This window comes from Rhinopithecus roxellana, chromosome 17 (genome assembly GCF_007565055.1).
Source record: "Rhinopithecus roxellana isolate Shanxi Qingling chromosome 17, ASM756505v1, whole genome shotgun sequence".
Lineage (NCBI taxonomy): Eukaryota > Metazoa > Chordata > Mammalia > Primates > Cercopithecidae > Rhinopithecus > Rhinopithecus roxellana.
Genome location: NC_044565.1, coordinates 2,371,986 through 2,389,751, shown reverse-complemented (window position 1 = coordinate 2,389,751; position 17,766 = coordinate 2,371,986). Strand labels below are relative to the sequence as shown.

Sequence of the window (17,766 nt, the reverse complement as noted above, 5' to 3'; positions counted from 1 at the left end):
TAGTTATTTCATAAAAGGACCTGAGAGATCCCTATAGTATATCATATAAAACTAGATTTAGAAAAAAGGAATCAAAGAATACATTTTTAGAGTATTAAATGGATAACTGCCAATAATCATGGCAATCATGACATATATATATATGCATTATGTCATTGGTTGGTTATAAGAAAAGTAGCGATTTAGAAACTTTGTTTAGTTTATTTTCATAGGAATCTATGAAAATCTACACATTATTTCATTGACATGTATGTTTTGGTGAAAGTGGACGAAGAGACAGGGAGAAGGCCAAACTGCTGAATCCAGGATATGTAAAAATGTCAGGAGCCTTCATGAGTATAAAGAAAATGATTTTTAAAATTATGACTCTAAGATTAAGTGAACTCACTTCAGATGCATTTAGAATATTTGCGTAAAGGATGATTTGATTTTGGCTGCTCCAGGAACTACTGGAAGCACGAAAGAATGATAGAATTTGGATAAACCACAGTGACTCATTACTCCCCCTTGTTACTGCTGGGCATCTGAGGTATATGTTTTGTTGATATTAGTTATTCGAATAAGATAAACGTGAATATGTGTACATTGGCTTTGTTTTTCAAGGAGCTAAGTATTGGATAAAACAGCTATTTAGTAAAAATTCTCTAGAGAATAACATGAGACTTCAACCAGACTATTTTAGAAATGAAAATAATGTTGAATTCATTACTTGACTCCCAAATGGTTATTTTCAGTGAATATTGGAGTGATTTCCAAATGTAAAAGCTTATTCATATCTAATGCTTGTAGCAACTTTATTTTGTATAAATATGTCAAATTTGGTAATTTATTATACTTTTTGATGAGGTTTATTTATTATACCTTGTTGTCATGAGTGGATGAAGAAACTTTCAGAAGCTAAACTAGAAGATACAAGAGATGTAGGCACATTGTTACACCATATGGGTGTGAGAAATAATGAATATTACATACTAGAATTCATCAAACATATATCCAAGCTGATTAAGTTAGGACATTTCCACTGAAGAGACGTGAAGTGTACATTCAACTAAAATGTCATTGTAATTGTGTATCTTCTCAGTTATCGATCAAGTTAAAGAGCATGATGAATGTTTGCAGTAAAATGGTCTAAATCATTCTGATATCTTGCATGAAAGACATGCGGGTGCATGTACCACCAGCTTTGACATTGATTCCCGTGTGTGAGTTGCTTTCTGATTTTAGATCACATTTGTCCTCATCATTCAGCATATCCACATTGATATTGACATGGTTTTATTTTAGTTTTAGACATACGACAAGTCGTATCACGTTTGAAATTGTCAGAGTATATTTCTTGAAGCCTGTATTCCTATTTTCTTCAGTGTATTTCCTTCACGTTTAGTCCCAAGAAACAAAGTATAAAACATCAAAGCCTACACTATTACAGGCAGGAGGATACAGCCTGAAGCTAGCACAGGATGAGTGTACGCATTATATTATCGTATTTACATATGATTGACTGTGTATCTCTTTTGTTTTTCAGTGTCTTCTGAGAAACAACCAGCCTGTAAGGTAACTAAACTCTCATTTACATTTTGAACTATTATATTTATACAGTCTATTAAACATACTTTATGTATCGATAATTTTGTTTCAAATACCATTTAGGTTACAAGTGACCAGAAAGATTCTATTTTGAATATCGCCACAGAAATAAAGGATGGACAAAAATCTGGGACAGGTAATTTAGCAATACATGTTCGATGTCATGTTCACTCAAGATAGAAGAGAATGTCTCTTCCCCGAATAAATTAGTGGGGGTGGCCCATTGAAGCTGCACTTTCCAATTCAGCACTTCTGAGATTGTGTACTTGCAATAAGTACTCGGGTGCTGCAGTTGCTGCTGATGCTTGGCCATGATCTGAGTAGCAAGATTATAGACTTCCCTATATTGAAATTCGGAAGAAGTACTATTGGAGAGCAGTTCAAGACATAACGGGCTGAGGGGACAACTTAATTTTGCTTTAATTCTACAGCATGTTTTCATCAAGAGGAAAATAAGAAAGAGATGAAGTAATAAATATTATAGGCATCAGACTGTATTGCAAAAAGCAGAGGGAAGAAGTGATTGTAATAACCCATACACACTGTAGGAGGACAGCTAATGATACCACAGATGTAGCAATTATTTTCCTCAAGGAAGAGGGATTGTGAGGCAGGAAGAAGGAAAAAGATGTAATTTATGTAATTTTGGTGTTTCTGCTAAGGAAATCTTAGTGAACTCACTTCAGATGCATTTGGAATATTTGCATAGAAGAAGATTTGATTGTGGCTGCTCCAGAAACTATTGGAAGCAGGAAACAATGATAGAATTGGGAGAAACCACACTGACTCATTACTCCTCTTTGTTACTATTGGGCATCAGAGAATGTGTTTTGTTGATTTCAGTGATAAAAAAGATAAACTTGACTATGAACACATTGGCTTCATTGTTCAAAAAGCTCACTTTTGAATAAAATGGCTATTAAAAGAAAATTCTTTGGAGATCATCATGATTCTCCAAACAAGACTACTTTGAAAGGAAAAATAATGTTGAATTCATTAATTGACTCCTAAAATGGTCATTGTTGAGGGGGCGGAGCAAGATGGCCGAATAGGAACAGCTCCAGTCTCCAACTCCCAGCCCGAGCGACACAGAAGACCGGTGATTTCTGCATTTTCAACTGAGGTACTGGGGTCATCTCACTAGGGAGTGCCGGACAATCGGTGCTGGTCAGCTACTGCAGCCTGACCAGCGAGAGCTGAAGCAGGGCGAGGCATCGCCTCACCTGGAAGCGCAAGGGGGAAGGGGATCCGTTTTCCTAGCCAGGGGAACTGAGACACACAACACCTGGAAAATCGTGTAACTCCCACCCCAATACTGCGCTGTAAGCATACAGGCACACCAGAATATATCCCACACCTGGCCAGGAGGGTCCCATGCCCACGAAGCCTCCCTCACTGCTAACACAGCAGTCTGCCGCGATCTATCCGCAAGGCAGCAGCGAGGCTGGGGGAGGGGCGCCCGCCATTGCTGAGGCTTAAGTAGGTAAACAAAGCCGCTGGGAAGCTCGAACTGGGTGGAGCTCACAGCAGCTCAAGGAAGCCTGCCTGTCTCTGTAGTCTCCACCTCTGGGGACAGCGCACAGCTGAAGACCAACAGGGGAAGTAGCAGGAGCCAGTGCAGACGCGAACGACTCTGTCTGACAGCTTTGGGGAGAGCCGTGGATCTCCCAACGCGGAGGTTGAGATCTGAGAACGGACAGACTGCCTGCTCAGGTGTGTCCCTGACCCCTGAGTAGCCTAGCTGGGAGAAATCCCCCACTAGGGGCAGTCTGACACCCCACACCTCACAGGGTGGAGTACACCCCTGAGAGGAAACTTCCAAAGGAAGAATCAGACAGGTACACTCGCTGTTCAGCAATATTCTATCTTCAGCAACCTCTGCTGCTGATACCCAGGCAAACAGGGTCTGGAGTGGACCTCAAGCAATCTCCAACAGACCAACAGACAGTCCTTCTGACTGTCAGAAGGAAAACTATCAAACAGGAAGGACAACTATACCAAAACCGCATCAGTACGTCACCACCATCAAAGACCAGAGACAGATAAAACCACAAAGATGGGGAAGAAGCAGGGCAGAAAAGCTGGAAATTCAAAAAATAAGAGCGCATCTCCCCCTGCAAAGGAGCGCAGCCCATCGCCAGCAACGGATCAAAGCTGGTCAGAGAATGACTTTGACGAGAGGAGAGAAGAAGGCTTCAGTCCATCAAACTTATCAGAGCTAAAGGAGGAATTACGTACCCAGCGCAAAGAAACTAAAAATCTTGAAAAAAGAGTGGAAGAATTGACAGCTAGACTAATTAATGCAGAGAAGATCATAAGCGAAATGACAGAGATGAAAACCATGACACGAGAAATACGTGACAAATGCACAAGCTTCAGTAACCGACTCGATCAACTGGAAGAAAGAGTATCAGCGATTGAAGATGAAATGAATGAAATGAAGCGAGAAGAGAAACCAAAAGAAAAAAGAAGAAAAAGAAATGAGCAAAGCCTGCAAGAAGTATGGGATTACGTAAAAAGACCAAATCTACGCCTGATTGGGGTGCCTGAAAGTGAGGGGGAAAATGGAACCAAGTTGGAAAACACTCTTCAGGATATCATCCAGGAGAACTTCCCCAACCTAGTAGGGCAGGACAACATTCAAATTCAGGAAATACAGAGAACGCCACAAAGATACTCCTCCAGAAGAGCAACTCCAAGACACATAATTGCCAGATTCACCAAAGTTGAAATGAAGGAAAAAATCTTAAGGGCAGCCAGAGAGAAAGGTCGGGTTACCCACAAAGGGAAGCCCATCAGACTAACAGCAGATCTCTCGGCAGAAACTCTACAAGCCAGAAGAGAGTGGGGGCCAATATTCAACGTTCTTAAAGAAAAGAATTTTAAACCCAGAATTTCATATCCAGCCAAACTAAGTTTCATAAGTGAAGGAGAAATAAAATCCTTTACAGATAAGCAAATGCTTAGAGATTTTGTCACCACCAGGCCTGCCTTACAAGAGACCCTGAAGGAAGCCCTAAACATGGAAAGGAACAACCGGTACCAGCCATCGCAAAAACATGCCAAAATGTAAAGACCATCGAGGCTAGGAAGAAACTGCATCAACTAACGAGCAAAATAACCAGTTAATATCATAATGGCAGGATCAAGTTCACACATAACAATATTAACCTTAAATGTTAATGGACTAAATGCTCCAATTAAAAGACACAGACTGGCAAACTGGATAAAGAGTCAAGACCCATCAGTCTGCTGTATTCAGGAGACCCATCTCACATGCAGAGACATACATAGGCTCAAAATAAAGGGATGGAGGAAGATCTACCAAGCAAATGGAGAACACGAAAAAGCAGGGGTTGCAATCCTTGTCTCTGATAAAACAGACTTTAAACCATCAAAGATCAAAAGAGACAAAGAAGGCCATTACCTAATGGTAAAGGGATCAATTCAACAGGAAGAGCTAACTCTCCTAAATATATATGCACCCAATACAGGAGCACCCAGATTCATAAAGCAAGTCCTTAGGGACTTACAAAGAGACTTAGACTCCCATACAATAATAATGGGAGACTTCAACACTCCGCTGTCAATATTAGACAGATCAACGAGACAGAAAGTTAACAAGGATATCCAGGAATTGAACTCATCTCTGCACCAAGCGGACCTAATAGACATCTATAGAACTCTCCACCTCAAATCAACAGAATATACATTCTTCTCAGCACCACATCGCACTTATTCCAAAATTGACCACATAATTGGAAGTAAAGCACTCCTCAGCAAATGTAAAAGAACAGAAATTATAACAAACTGTCTCTCAGACCACAGTGCAATCAAACTAGAACTCAGGACTAAGAAACTCAATCAAAACCGCTCAACTACATGGAAACTGAACAACCTCCTCCTGAATGACTACTGGGTACATAACGAAATGAAAGCGGAAATAAAGATGTTCTTTGAAACCAATGAGAACAAAGATACAACATACCAGAATCTCTGGGACACATTTAAAGCAGTATGTAGAGGGAAATTTATAGCACTAAATGCCCACAAGAGAAAGCAGGAAAGATCTAAAATTGACACTCTAACATCACAATTAAAAGAACTAGAGAGGCAAGAGCAAACACATTCAAAAGCTAGCAGAAGGCAAGAAATAACTAAGATCAGAGCGGAACTGAAGGAGATAGAGACACAAAAAACCCTCCAAAAAATCAATGAATCCAGGAGTTGGTTTTTTGAAAAGATCAACAAAATTGACAGACCGCTAGCAAGGCTAATAAAGAAGAAAAGAGAGAGGAATCAAATAGATGCAATAAAAAATGATAAAGGGGATATCACCACTGACCCCACAGAAATACAAACTACCATCAGAGAATACTATAAACGCCTCTACGCAAATCAACTAGAAAATCTAGAAGAAATGGATAATTTCCTGGACACTTGCACTCTCCCAAGGCTAAACCAGGAAGAAGTTGAATCCCTGAATAGACCAATAGCAGGCTCTGAAATTGAGGCAACAATTAATAGCCTACCCACCAAAAAAAGTCCAGGACCAGATGGATTCACAGCTGAATTCTACCAGAGGTACAAGGAGGAGCTGGTACCATTCCTTCTGAAACTATTCCAATCAATAGAAAAAGAGGGAATCCTCCCTAACTCATTTTATGAGGCCAACATCATCCTGATACCAAAGCCTGGCAGAGACACAACAAAAAAAGAGAATTTTAGACCAATATCCCTGATGAACATCGATGCAAAAATCCTCAATAAAATACTGGCAAACCGGATTCAGCAGCACATCAAAAAGCTTATCCACCATGATCAAGTGGGCTTCATCCCTGGGATGCAAGGCTGGTTCAACATTCGCAAATCAATAAACGTAATCCAGCATATAAACAGAACCAAAGACAAGAACCACATGATTGTCTCAATAGATGCAGAAAAGGCTTTTGACAAAATTCAACAGCCCTTCATGCTAAAAACGCTCAATAAATTCGGTATTGATGGAACGTATCTCAAAATAATAAGAGCCATTTATGACAAACCCACAGCTAATATCATATTGAATGGGCAAAAACTGGAAAAATTCCCTTTGAAAACTGGCACAAGACAGGGATGCCCTCTCTCACCACTCCTATTCAACATAGTGTTGGAAGTTCTGGCTAGGGCAATCAGGCAAGAGAAAGAAATCAAGGGTATCCAGTGAGGAAAAGAAGAAGTCAAATTGTCCCTGTTTGCAGATGACATGATTGTATATTTAGAAAACCCCATCGTCTCAGCCCAAAATCTCCTTAAGCTGATAAGCAACTTCAGCAAAGTCTCAGGATACAAAATTAATGTGCAAAAATCACAAGCATTCTTATACACCAGTAACAGACAAGCAGAGAGCCAAATCAGGAATGAACTTCCATTCACAATTGCTTCAAAGAGAATAAAATACCTAGGAATCCAGCTTACAAGGGATGTAAAGGAGCTCTTCAAGGAGAACTACAAACCACTGCTCAGTGAAATCAAAGAGGACACAAACAAATGGAAGAACATACCATGCTCATGGATAGGAAGAACCAATATCGTGAAAATGGCCATACTGCCCAAGGTTATTTATAGATTCAATGCCATCCCCATCAAGCTACCAATGACTTTCTTCACAGAATTGGAAAAAACTGCTTTAAAGTTCATATGGAACCAAAAAAGAGCCCGCATTGCCAAGACAATCCTAAGTCAAAAGGACAAAGCTGGAGGCGTCACGCTACCTGACTTCAAACTATACTACAAGGCTACAGTAACCAAAACAGCATGGTACTGGTACCAAAACAGAGCTATAGACCAATGGAACAGAACAGAGTCCTCAGAAATAATACCGCACATCTACAGCCATCTGATCTTTGACAAACCTGAGAGAAACAAGAAATGGGGAAAGGATTCCCTATTTAATAAATGGTGCTGGGAAAATTGGCTAGCCATAAGTAGAAAGCTGAAACTGGATCCTTTCCTTACCCCTTATACGAAGATTAATTCAAGATGGATTAGAGACTTAAATGTTAGACCTAATACCATAAAAACCCTAGAAGAAAATCTAGGTAGTACCATTCAGGACATAGGCATGGGCAAGGACTTCATGTCTAAAACACCAAAAGCAACGGCAGCAAAAGCAAAAATTGACAAATGGGATCTAATTAAACTAAAGAGCTTTTGCACAGCAAAAGAAACTACCATCAGAGTGAACAGGCAACCTACAGAATGGGAGAAAATTTTTGCAAACTACTCATCTGACAAAGGGCTAATATCCAGAATCTACAAAGAACTCAAACAAATATACGAGAAAAAAAACAACCCCATCAAAAATTGGGGAAAGGATATGAACAGACATTTCTCAAAAGAAGATATTCATACAGCCAACAGACACATGAAAAAATGCTCATCATCACTCGCCATCAGAGAAATGCAAATCAAAACCACAATGAGATACCATCTCACACCAGTTAGAATGGCAATCATTAAGAAGTCAGGAAACAACAGGTGTTGGAGAGGATGTGGAGAAATAGGAACACTTTTACACTGTTGGTGGGATTGTAAACTAGTTCAACCATTATGGAAAACAGTATGGCAATTCCTCAAGGATCTAGAACTAGATGTACCATATGACCCAGCCATCCCACTACTGGGTATATACCCAAAGGATTATAAATTATTCTACTACAAAGACACATGCACACGTATGTTTATTGCGGCACTATTCACAATAGCAAAGACTTGGAATCAACCCAAATGTCCATCTGTGACAGACTGGATTAAGAAAATGTGGCACATATACACCATGGAATACTATGCAGCCATAAAAAAGGATGAGTTTGCGTCCTTTGTAGGGACATGGATGCAGCTGGAAACCATCATTCTTAGCAAACTATCACAAGAACAGAAAACCAAACACCTCATGTTCTCACTCATAGGTGGGAACTGAACAATGAGATCACTTGGACTCGGGAAGGGGAACATCACGCACTGGGGCCTATCATGGGGAGGGGGGAGGAGGGAGGGATTGCATTGGGGAGTTATACATGATATAAATGATGAATTGATGGGTGCTGACGAGTTGATGGGTGCAGCACACCAACATGGCATAAGTATACATATGTAACAAACCTGCACGTTATGCACATGTACCCTAGAACTTAAAGTATAATAAAAAAAAAATAAATAAAAATAAAAAATAAAAAAAAAGGTCATTGTTAATGAATTTTGGAGTGATTTGTTAACTAAAAGCTTATTAATATCTAATGCTTGTAGCAGTTTTATTTTGGATATGTATGTCAAAATTGATAGTTGATATTTTTTATTGAGATTCGTGTATTATACTTTGTTGCCAGGAGTAAATGAAGAAACTTTTGGAAGGCTAAACTAGAGAATACAAGAAATGTGGGCAAATTATTACATTACGTGGATCTGAGAAATAATGAATATTATCTAATAGGACTGACCAAACATATCCAAGCTGAACAAGTTAGGACATTTCCAATGAAGAGACGTGAAGTGTACCTTCAAATGAAGTGTCACTATAATTGTGTACCTTCTCAGTTATCGATCATGTTAAAGAGCATGATGAATGTTTGCAGTATAATGGTCTAAATCATTCTGATATCCTGCATTGAAAGACATGTGGGTGCATGTACCACCTGGTTTGACATTGATTCCCATGTGTGTGAACTGCTCTCTGATTTTAGATCACATTTGTTCTCATCACTCAGCATATCCACATTGATATTGACATGGTTTTATTTTAGTTTTAGACATGTGATAAGTCATATCATGTTTGAAATTGTCAGTGTATATTTCTTGAAGCCTGTATTCCTATTTTCTTCAGCGTATTTCTGTCATGTTCCAGTCCCCATACACAAAAGTAGAAGATATCAAAGCCTACACTAATACAGGCAGGCAAGAGGAGACAACTTGATGCTAATATGCTATCCATGCATGAATGTATGGATAACATTATCATATTTACATATGATTGATTATGTATCCCTTTTGCTTTTCAGTGTCTTCTGAGAAACAACCGGCCTTGAAGGTAATTAAACTCTCATTTATATGTTGAACTATTAACTGTATAGTCTATGAAACATACTTTATGTATTGATTATTGTGTTTCAAATCCCATTCAGGCTACAAGTGAAAAGAACGCTTCTGTTTTGAATATAGCCACAGAAATAGAGGAGGGACCAACATCTGGGACAGGTAATTATGCAAAACACATCTAATGTCATGTTCAATCAAGATAGAAGAGAACTTCCCTTCCCAGAATAAATCAGTGGGGAGTTCATCTGAGCTGCACGTTCTGATTCAGCACGCCTGAGATTCTTCATTTGTAGTGAGTTCTCAGGTGACCCTGATGCTGCTGGTCCTTGGCCATGATCTGAGTAGTAAGATTATAGACTTCCCTACATTGAAATTGGGAAGAAGAACCATTGGAGAGCAGTTCGACACATACCAGGCTCAGGGAACAGCATAATTTTGCTTTAATTTTACAGCATGTTTCCATCAAGAGGAGAAGGAGAATGAGATGAAGTATTAGATATTATAGGCATCATATCGTATTCTTATAAACGGAGGGAAAACTGATCCTAATAACTCCATAAACACTGTAAAATGAGAACTAATGCAACCACTGATGTATCAATTATTTTCCTCGAAGAAGAGGGATTGTGAGGCAGGAAGGAGGGAAAAGAAGAAGATATTTATGTAATTTTGGGGTTTCTGCTGAGGAAACCTGAGTGAACTCATTTCAGATGCATTTGGAATATTTGCATAAAAGAAAATTTGATTTTGGCTGCTGTGGGAACCAGTGGAAGCAGGAAACAATGCTAGAATTGGGATAAGCCACAGTGACTCATTACTCCTCTTTGTTACTATTGGGCATCAAAGATATGTGTTTTGTTGATATTAGTTATTCAAATGAGACAAAAATGAATATGCATATATTGGCTTTGTTTTTCAAGGGGTGGGGTTTGGATAAAATAGCAATTTAATAAAAATGCTTTAGAGAATAACATGATACTTCAAACCAGACTATTTTAGAAACAAAAATAATTTTGAATTCATTAATTGACTTTTAAAATTGTTATTTTCAATTAATATTGGAGTGATTTCCAAATGTAAAAGGTTATTCATATGTAATGCTTGTAGCAACTTTATTTTGAATAAGTATGTCAAATTTGATCATTTATTATACTTTTTGATAAGGTTTATATATTATACTTTGTTGCCATGTGTGGATGAAGAACCTTTCTGTAGGCTAAACTAGAGGACACAACAAATGTAGGCACATTATTACACAACATGGGTTTGAGAAATAAAGAATATTATATACTAGGATTATCCAAACCTGTATCCAAACTGATGAAGCTGGGACACTTCCACTGAGGACTTGTGAAGTGTACAATTCTACAGAAGTGTCATTGCCATTGTGTACCTGCTCAATTATCAGGCAAGTTAAAGATCATGATGAATATCAGTAGTATAACGGTATAAATCCTTCTGGTGTCTTGCATGAGAAACATGCAGTAGCATTTACTACCTTCTTTGACATTGATTCCTGGGTGTATGAGTTGCTCCTCTGATTTTAGATCACAATTCTTTTCATCATTCGGGGTATTCACATTGATGTCAACACTTTTTATTTCAGTAATACACACATGACCCATAATATCTCTTTGTAATTTGAGACTGTATATTTTCTGGAAGCCTGTATTCCCATTTTCTTCAGTGTATTTCCTCATGTTCCTGTCCCAAAGACACAAACTATAAAACATCAAATCCGATGCTAGTACAGGCAGGAGGGTACAGCTTGATGCTAACACTGCATGAATGTATGGATAACTTTATCATATTTACATATGATGGATTATATATTTCTTTTGCTTTTCAGTGTCTCCTCAGAAACAATCAGCCTGGAAGGTAGTTACTCTTTCATTTATATTTTGAATTACTAATTGTATAGTCTATGAAATACATATTATGTATTGACTATTTTGCTTCTCATTCCACTCAGGTTATATTTAAAAAGAAAGTTCCTGTTTTGAATATTGCAAGAAGAGTGATGGTTGGTCAGAAATCTGGAACAGGTAATTTGGCAATACACATTTAATGTCATGTGCACTCAAGATAGAAGAGAACGTCCCACCCCTGAATAAATCAGCAGGGGGCTCATTGAAAATGCACTTTCTGATTCAGCAGGCCTGAGATTGTGCATTTCTAGTAAGTTCTCAGGTGATTTTGATGCTGCTGTTCCTTGGCCATGATCTTAGTAACAAGGTTATAGACTTCCCTACATTGAAATCATGTAGAAGAACCGTTGGAAAACAGTCTAAGACATAAGAGGATCAGGGGACAGCATAAATTTGCTGTGATTTCAGAGCATGTTTCTATGGAGAGGGGAAGGAGAAAGAGAAGAAGTAATAGAAGTTATAGATGTCAGATGGTTCTGCTACAACCAGAGGGAAGAAGTTGTCATAATAACCCATAAACACTGGAGAATGAGAAGCAAAGTGACCACTGATGTAGTAATTATTTCCATCAAGAAAAAGGGATTGCAAGGCAAGAAAGAGGGAAAGGAAGAAGTTAGTTAGGTAATTTTGGGGTTTCTGCTGAGGAAACCTGAGCGAACTCACTTCAGATGCTTTTGGAATATTTGCATGCCAGAAGATCTGAATTCTGGCTGCTCCAGCGTCTACTGGAATCAGGAAGGAGTGCTAGAATTGGGATAAACCACAGTGTCTCATTATTCCTGTTTATTACTATCAGACATCAGAGATATATTTTTATTAGTTACTCAAATGAGTTAAAATTTAATATGAATACATTAGCTTTTTTCCAAAGTGCTGACTTTTTTGTTAAAATAGCTATTTAGTGAAAATTCTTTAAAGTGATAGTCCAGAGCAGACTAATTTTAGAGACAAATAATGTTGAATGCATTAATTGAATCCTAAAATGGTTATTTTCAATGAACATTGGACTGATATCCAAATGTAAAATTTATTAATATCTAATGCGTGCTGCAATTCCATTTTGTATAAATATGTATAATTTTTGTACTTTTTGATGGGGTTTATATATTATACCTTCTTGCCATTAGTGGATGAAGAAACTTTCTGAAGGCTAAACTAGAGAATACAAGAAATGTAGGCAGATTATTACACCATATGGGTATGATAAATAATGAATGTTATCTACTAGGATTCACCAAACATATATCCAAGTTGATCAATGTAGCACACTTCCAGTGAAGAGACGTGAAGTGTACATTCAACTGAAGTGTCATTGTAATTGTGTACCTTCTCAGTTATCAGATAAGTCAAAGAGCATGATGAATGTTTGTAGTATAATGGTGTAAAACCTTTTGATTTCTTGCATGAAGGACATGCGGGATCATGTACCACCTGCTTTGACATTGTTTCTCAGATGTATGAGTTGCTTCTCTGATTTTAGATCACATTTATCCTCATCACTCGGCATATCCACATTGATATTGACACGGTTTTATTTTAGTTTTAGACATATGACATATCATACCATGTTTGAAGCTGTAAGGGTATATTTTGTGAAGCCTGTGTTCCTTTTTTGTTTTCAGTGTATTTCTATCGTGTTCCGGTCCCTAGACAAAAAGTAGAAAACATCAAAGCCTACACTAATACAGGCAGGAAGATACAGCTTGATGCTAACACTGCATTATGTATGGATAACTTTATCATATTTACGTATGAGTGATTATGTATCCCTTTTGCTTTTCAGTGTCTTCTCAGAAAAAAACAGCCTTGAAGGTGATTAAAATCTCATTTATATTTTGAGCTGGTAAATGTATAGTCTATGAAACATACTTTATTTATTGATTATTTTGTTTCAAATTCCATTCAGGCGACAAGTGACAAGGAAGATTCTGTTTCGAATACAGCTACAGAAATAAAGGATGGACAACAATCTGGGACAGGTAATTTTGTAAAACACATTTAACGTCATGTTCAGTCAAGACAGAAAAGAACTTCTCTTCCCCAAATAAATCAGCGAGGAACTCGTTGATGCTGCACACTCTGATTCAGCAGGCCTGAGATTCTTCATTTGTAGTAAGTTCTCGGGTGATGCTGATGCTGCTGGTGTTGGACATGATCTTCGCAGTAAGATTATAGACTTCCTCACATTGAAATTGGGAAGAAGAAACATTGGAGAGCAGGTCAAGACATAAGGGGCTCAGGGAACAGCATAATTTTGTGTTAATTGTACGCATGTTTTCACCAAGGGTGGAGGGAGAAAGAGATGAAGTATAGATTTTAGATAAGTCACATCATCCTGCTAAAAACAGACAGAAAAGTGAATGTAATAAGTCACAGACACTATAGAACGAGAACTAACGAGGCAACTGATGTAGCAATTATTTTTCCTAAGGAGGAGAGATTGTGAGGCAGGAAGGTGGCAAAAGAAAGAGTTATTTATGTAATTTTTGGGTTTCTGCAGAGGAAACCTGAGTGAACTCACTTCAGATGTTTTTGGAATATTTGCATAAAGAAGATTTGATTTTGGCAGCCCCAGGAGCTACAGGATGCAGGAAAGAATGCTAGAAATGGGATAAACCACATTGACTAATTACTCCTCTTTGTTAATATTAGGCATCAGACTTACATGTTTTGTTGATTTTAGTTATAAAAATTAGAGAAACTTGAATATGAATACATTGGCCTCTGTGATCAAAGAGCAAAGTCTTGGATAAAATAGCTATTTAATGAATATTCTTTAGAGAATAGTATGATACTCCTAACAAGACTATTTTAGAAACAAAAATAATGTTGAATTCATCAACTGACTCTTAAAAGGGTCATTTTCACAGAATGTTGGAGTGATTTCTGAATGTAAACACTTATTAATATCCAATGGCTGTAGGAGTTTTATTTAGTAGAAGTATGTCAAAATTAATAATTGATGATGCTTTTTATTGAGGTGCATGTGTTATACTTTGTTGCCATGAGTGGATGAAGAAATGTTCGGAAGGCTAAGCTAGAGAATACAAGAAACTTAGGCAAATTATTACACCACATGGGTGTGAGAAATCATGAATATTATTTACTCGGATTCAGGAGACATATATCCAAGCTGATCAATTCAGGACACTTACACTTAAGGGACGTGAAGTGTATATTCATCTCAAGTGTCATTGTAATTGTGTAAGTTCTCAGTTATCAGGCAAGTTAAAGAGCATGATGAATGTTTGTAGTATAATGGTGTAAATCCTTCTGATTTCTTGCATGAAAGACATGCGGGATCATGTACTTCCTGTTTCGACATTGATTCTCAGGTGTATGAATTGCTGCTCTGATTTTAGATCACATTTATCCTCATCACTGGACATATCCGCACTGATGTTGACATGATTTTATCTTAGTCTTAGACATATGACAAATCAAACCATGTTTGAAATTGGAAGGGTATATTTTGTGAAGCCTATATTCCTTTTCTTCAGTGTATTTCTGTCGCCTTCCAGTCCCCCCTGGACACAAAGTCGAAAACATCAAATCCTAGACTAATACAGGCAGGAGGATACAGCTTGATGCTAACACTTCATGAATATATGAATAGCATTATCATATGTACTTGTGAGTGATTATGTATCCCTTTTGCTTTTCAGTGTCCTGTCAGAAACAACCAGCCTTGAAGGTAATTAAACTCTCATTTATATTTTGATCTAGTAACTGTATAGTCTATGAAATATACTTTATGAAATATACTTTATTGATTATTTTGTTTCAAATTCCATTCAGGCTACAAGTGACAAGGAAGATTCTGTTTTGAATATAGCCACAGAAATAAAGGATGCACAAATATATGGGACAGGTAATTTTGCCAAACACGTTTAATGTGATGTTCTATAAAGACAGAAGAGAATTTCCCTTCCCCAAATAAATCAGCCGGGGGTTCATCAAAACTTCATGTTCTGAATCAGCATGCCTGAGATTCTTCATTTATAATAAGTTATCAGGTGACCCTGATGCTGCTGGACTTCGGCCATGATCTGAGTGCTAAGATTATAGATGTCTCTACTTTGAAATCGTGAAGAAGAATCATTGGAGAGCAGTTCAACTCATAACAGGCTCAGGGGACAGCCTCATTTTGCTTTAATTCTACAGCATGTTTCCCTGGGTATTTGAGTACATGTGAACCATGGATTGGGAATTCCATTTTCCCTGGGTATTTAGTACATGTGAACCATGGATTGGGAATTCCATTTTCCCTGGGTATTTGAGTACATGTGAATCATGGATTGGGGATTCCATTTCCCCTGGGTATTTGAGTACATGTGAATGCTGGATTGGGGATTCCATTTCCCCTGTGTGTTTGAGTACATGTGAATCATGGATGGGGAATTCCATTTTCCCTGGGTATTTGAGTACATGTGAACCATGGATGGGGAATTCCATTTTCCCTGGGTATTTGAGTACATGTGAATCATGGATGGGGAATTCCATTTTCCCTCGGTTTTTGAGTATATGTGAACCATGGATGGGGAATTCCATTTTCCCTGGGTATTTGAGTACATGTGAACCATGGATTGGATTTCCATTCTCCCTGGGTATTTGAGTACATGTGAACCATGGATGAGGGATTCCATTTTCCCTTGGTATTTGAATACATGTGAATCATGGATGGGGAATTCCATTTTCCCTGGGTATTTGAATACATGTGAATCATGGACTGGAATCCCATTTTCTCTGGGTATTTGAGTACATGTGAATCATGGATTGGGGATTCCATTTCCCCTGGGTATTTGAGTACATGTGAAACATGGATTGGGGATTCCATTTTCCCTGGGTATTTGAGTACATGTGAACCATGGATTGGGGAATCCATTTTCCCTGGGTATTTGAGTACATGTGAAACCTGGATTGGGAATTCCATTTTCCCTGGGTATTTGAGTACATGTGAACCATGGATTGGGGATTCCTTTTTCCCTGGATATTTGAGTACATGTGAAACCTGGATTGGGAATTCCATTTCCCCTGGGTATTTGAGTACATGTGAAACATGGATTGGGAATTCCGTTTCCCCTGGGTATTTGAGTACATGTGAATCATGGATTGGGTATTCCATTTCCCCTGGGTATTTGAGTACATGTGAGTCATGGATTGGGGATTCCATTTCCCCTGGGTATTTGAGTACATGTGAATCATGGATTGCGGATTCCATTTCCCCTGGGTATTGAGTACATGTGAACCATGGATTAGGAATTCCATTTTCCCTGGGTATTTGAGTACGTGTGGATCATGGATTGGGAATTCCATTTTCCCTGGGTATTTGAGTACATGTGAATCATGGATGGGGAATTCCATTTTTCCTGGGTATTTGTGTACATGTGAATCATGGATTGGGAAATCCATTTTCCCTGGGTATTTGAGTACATGTGAACCATGGATTGGGAATTCCATTTTCCCTGGGTATTTGAGTACATGTGAACCATGGATTGAGTGTTCCATTTTCCCCTGGGTATTTGAGTACATGTGAACCATGGATTGGGCATTCCATTTTCCCTGGGTATTTGAGTACATGTGAATCATGGATTGGAAATTCCATTTTCCCCTGGGTATTTGAGTACATGTGGACCATGGATTGGGCATTCCATTTTCCCTGGGTATTTGAGTACATGTGAACCATGGATTGGGAGTTCCATTTTCCCCTGTGTATTTGAGTACATGTGAACCATGGATTGGGAATTCCATTTTCCCTGGGTATTTGAGTACATGTGAACCATGGATGGGGAGTTCCATTTTCCCTGGGTATTTGAGTACATGTGAACCATGGATGGGGAATTCCATTTTCCCTGGGTATTTGAGTACATGTGAGCCATGGATGTGGAATTCCATTTTCCCCGGGTATTTGAGTACATGTGAGTCATGGATGGGGAATTCCATTTTCCCTGGGTATTTGAGTACATGTGAACCATGGATTCGGGATTCCATTTTCCCTGAGTATTTGAGTATATGTGAACCATGGATGGGGAATTCCATTTTCCCTGGGTATTTGAGTGCATGTGAGTCATGGAATGGGAATTCCATTTTCCCTGGGTATTTGAGTACATGTGAACCATGGATGGGGAATTCCATTTTCCCTGGGTATTTGAGTACCTGTGAGTCATGGATTGGGAAT

The 17,766-nt window shown here is 38.4% G+C and overlaps 1 long non-coding RNA gene across 1 annotated transcript; it reads left to right on the top strand.

Annotated features, from left to right (window-relative positions):
* Window positions 1-1,520: 1,520 nt before the first annotated feature.
* On the top strand, window positions 1,521-9,642 carry LOC115894362. Its single transcript, XR_004054485.1, has 3 exons — window positions 1,521-1,554; window positions 1,651-1,723; window positions 9,624-9,642. It is a non-coding gene; the product is annotated as an uncharacterized LOC115894362 (long non-coding RNA).
* The last annotated feature ends 8,124 nt before the right edge of the window (window positions 9,643-17,766 follow it).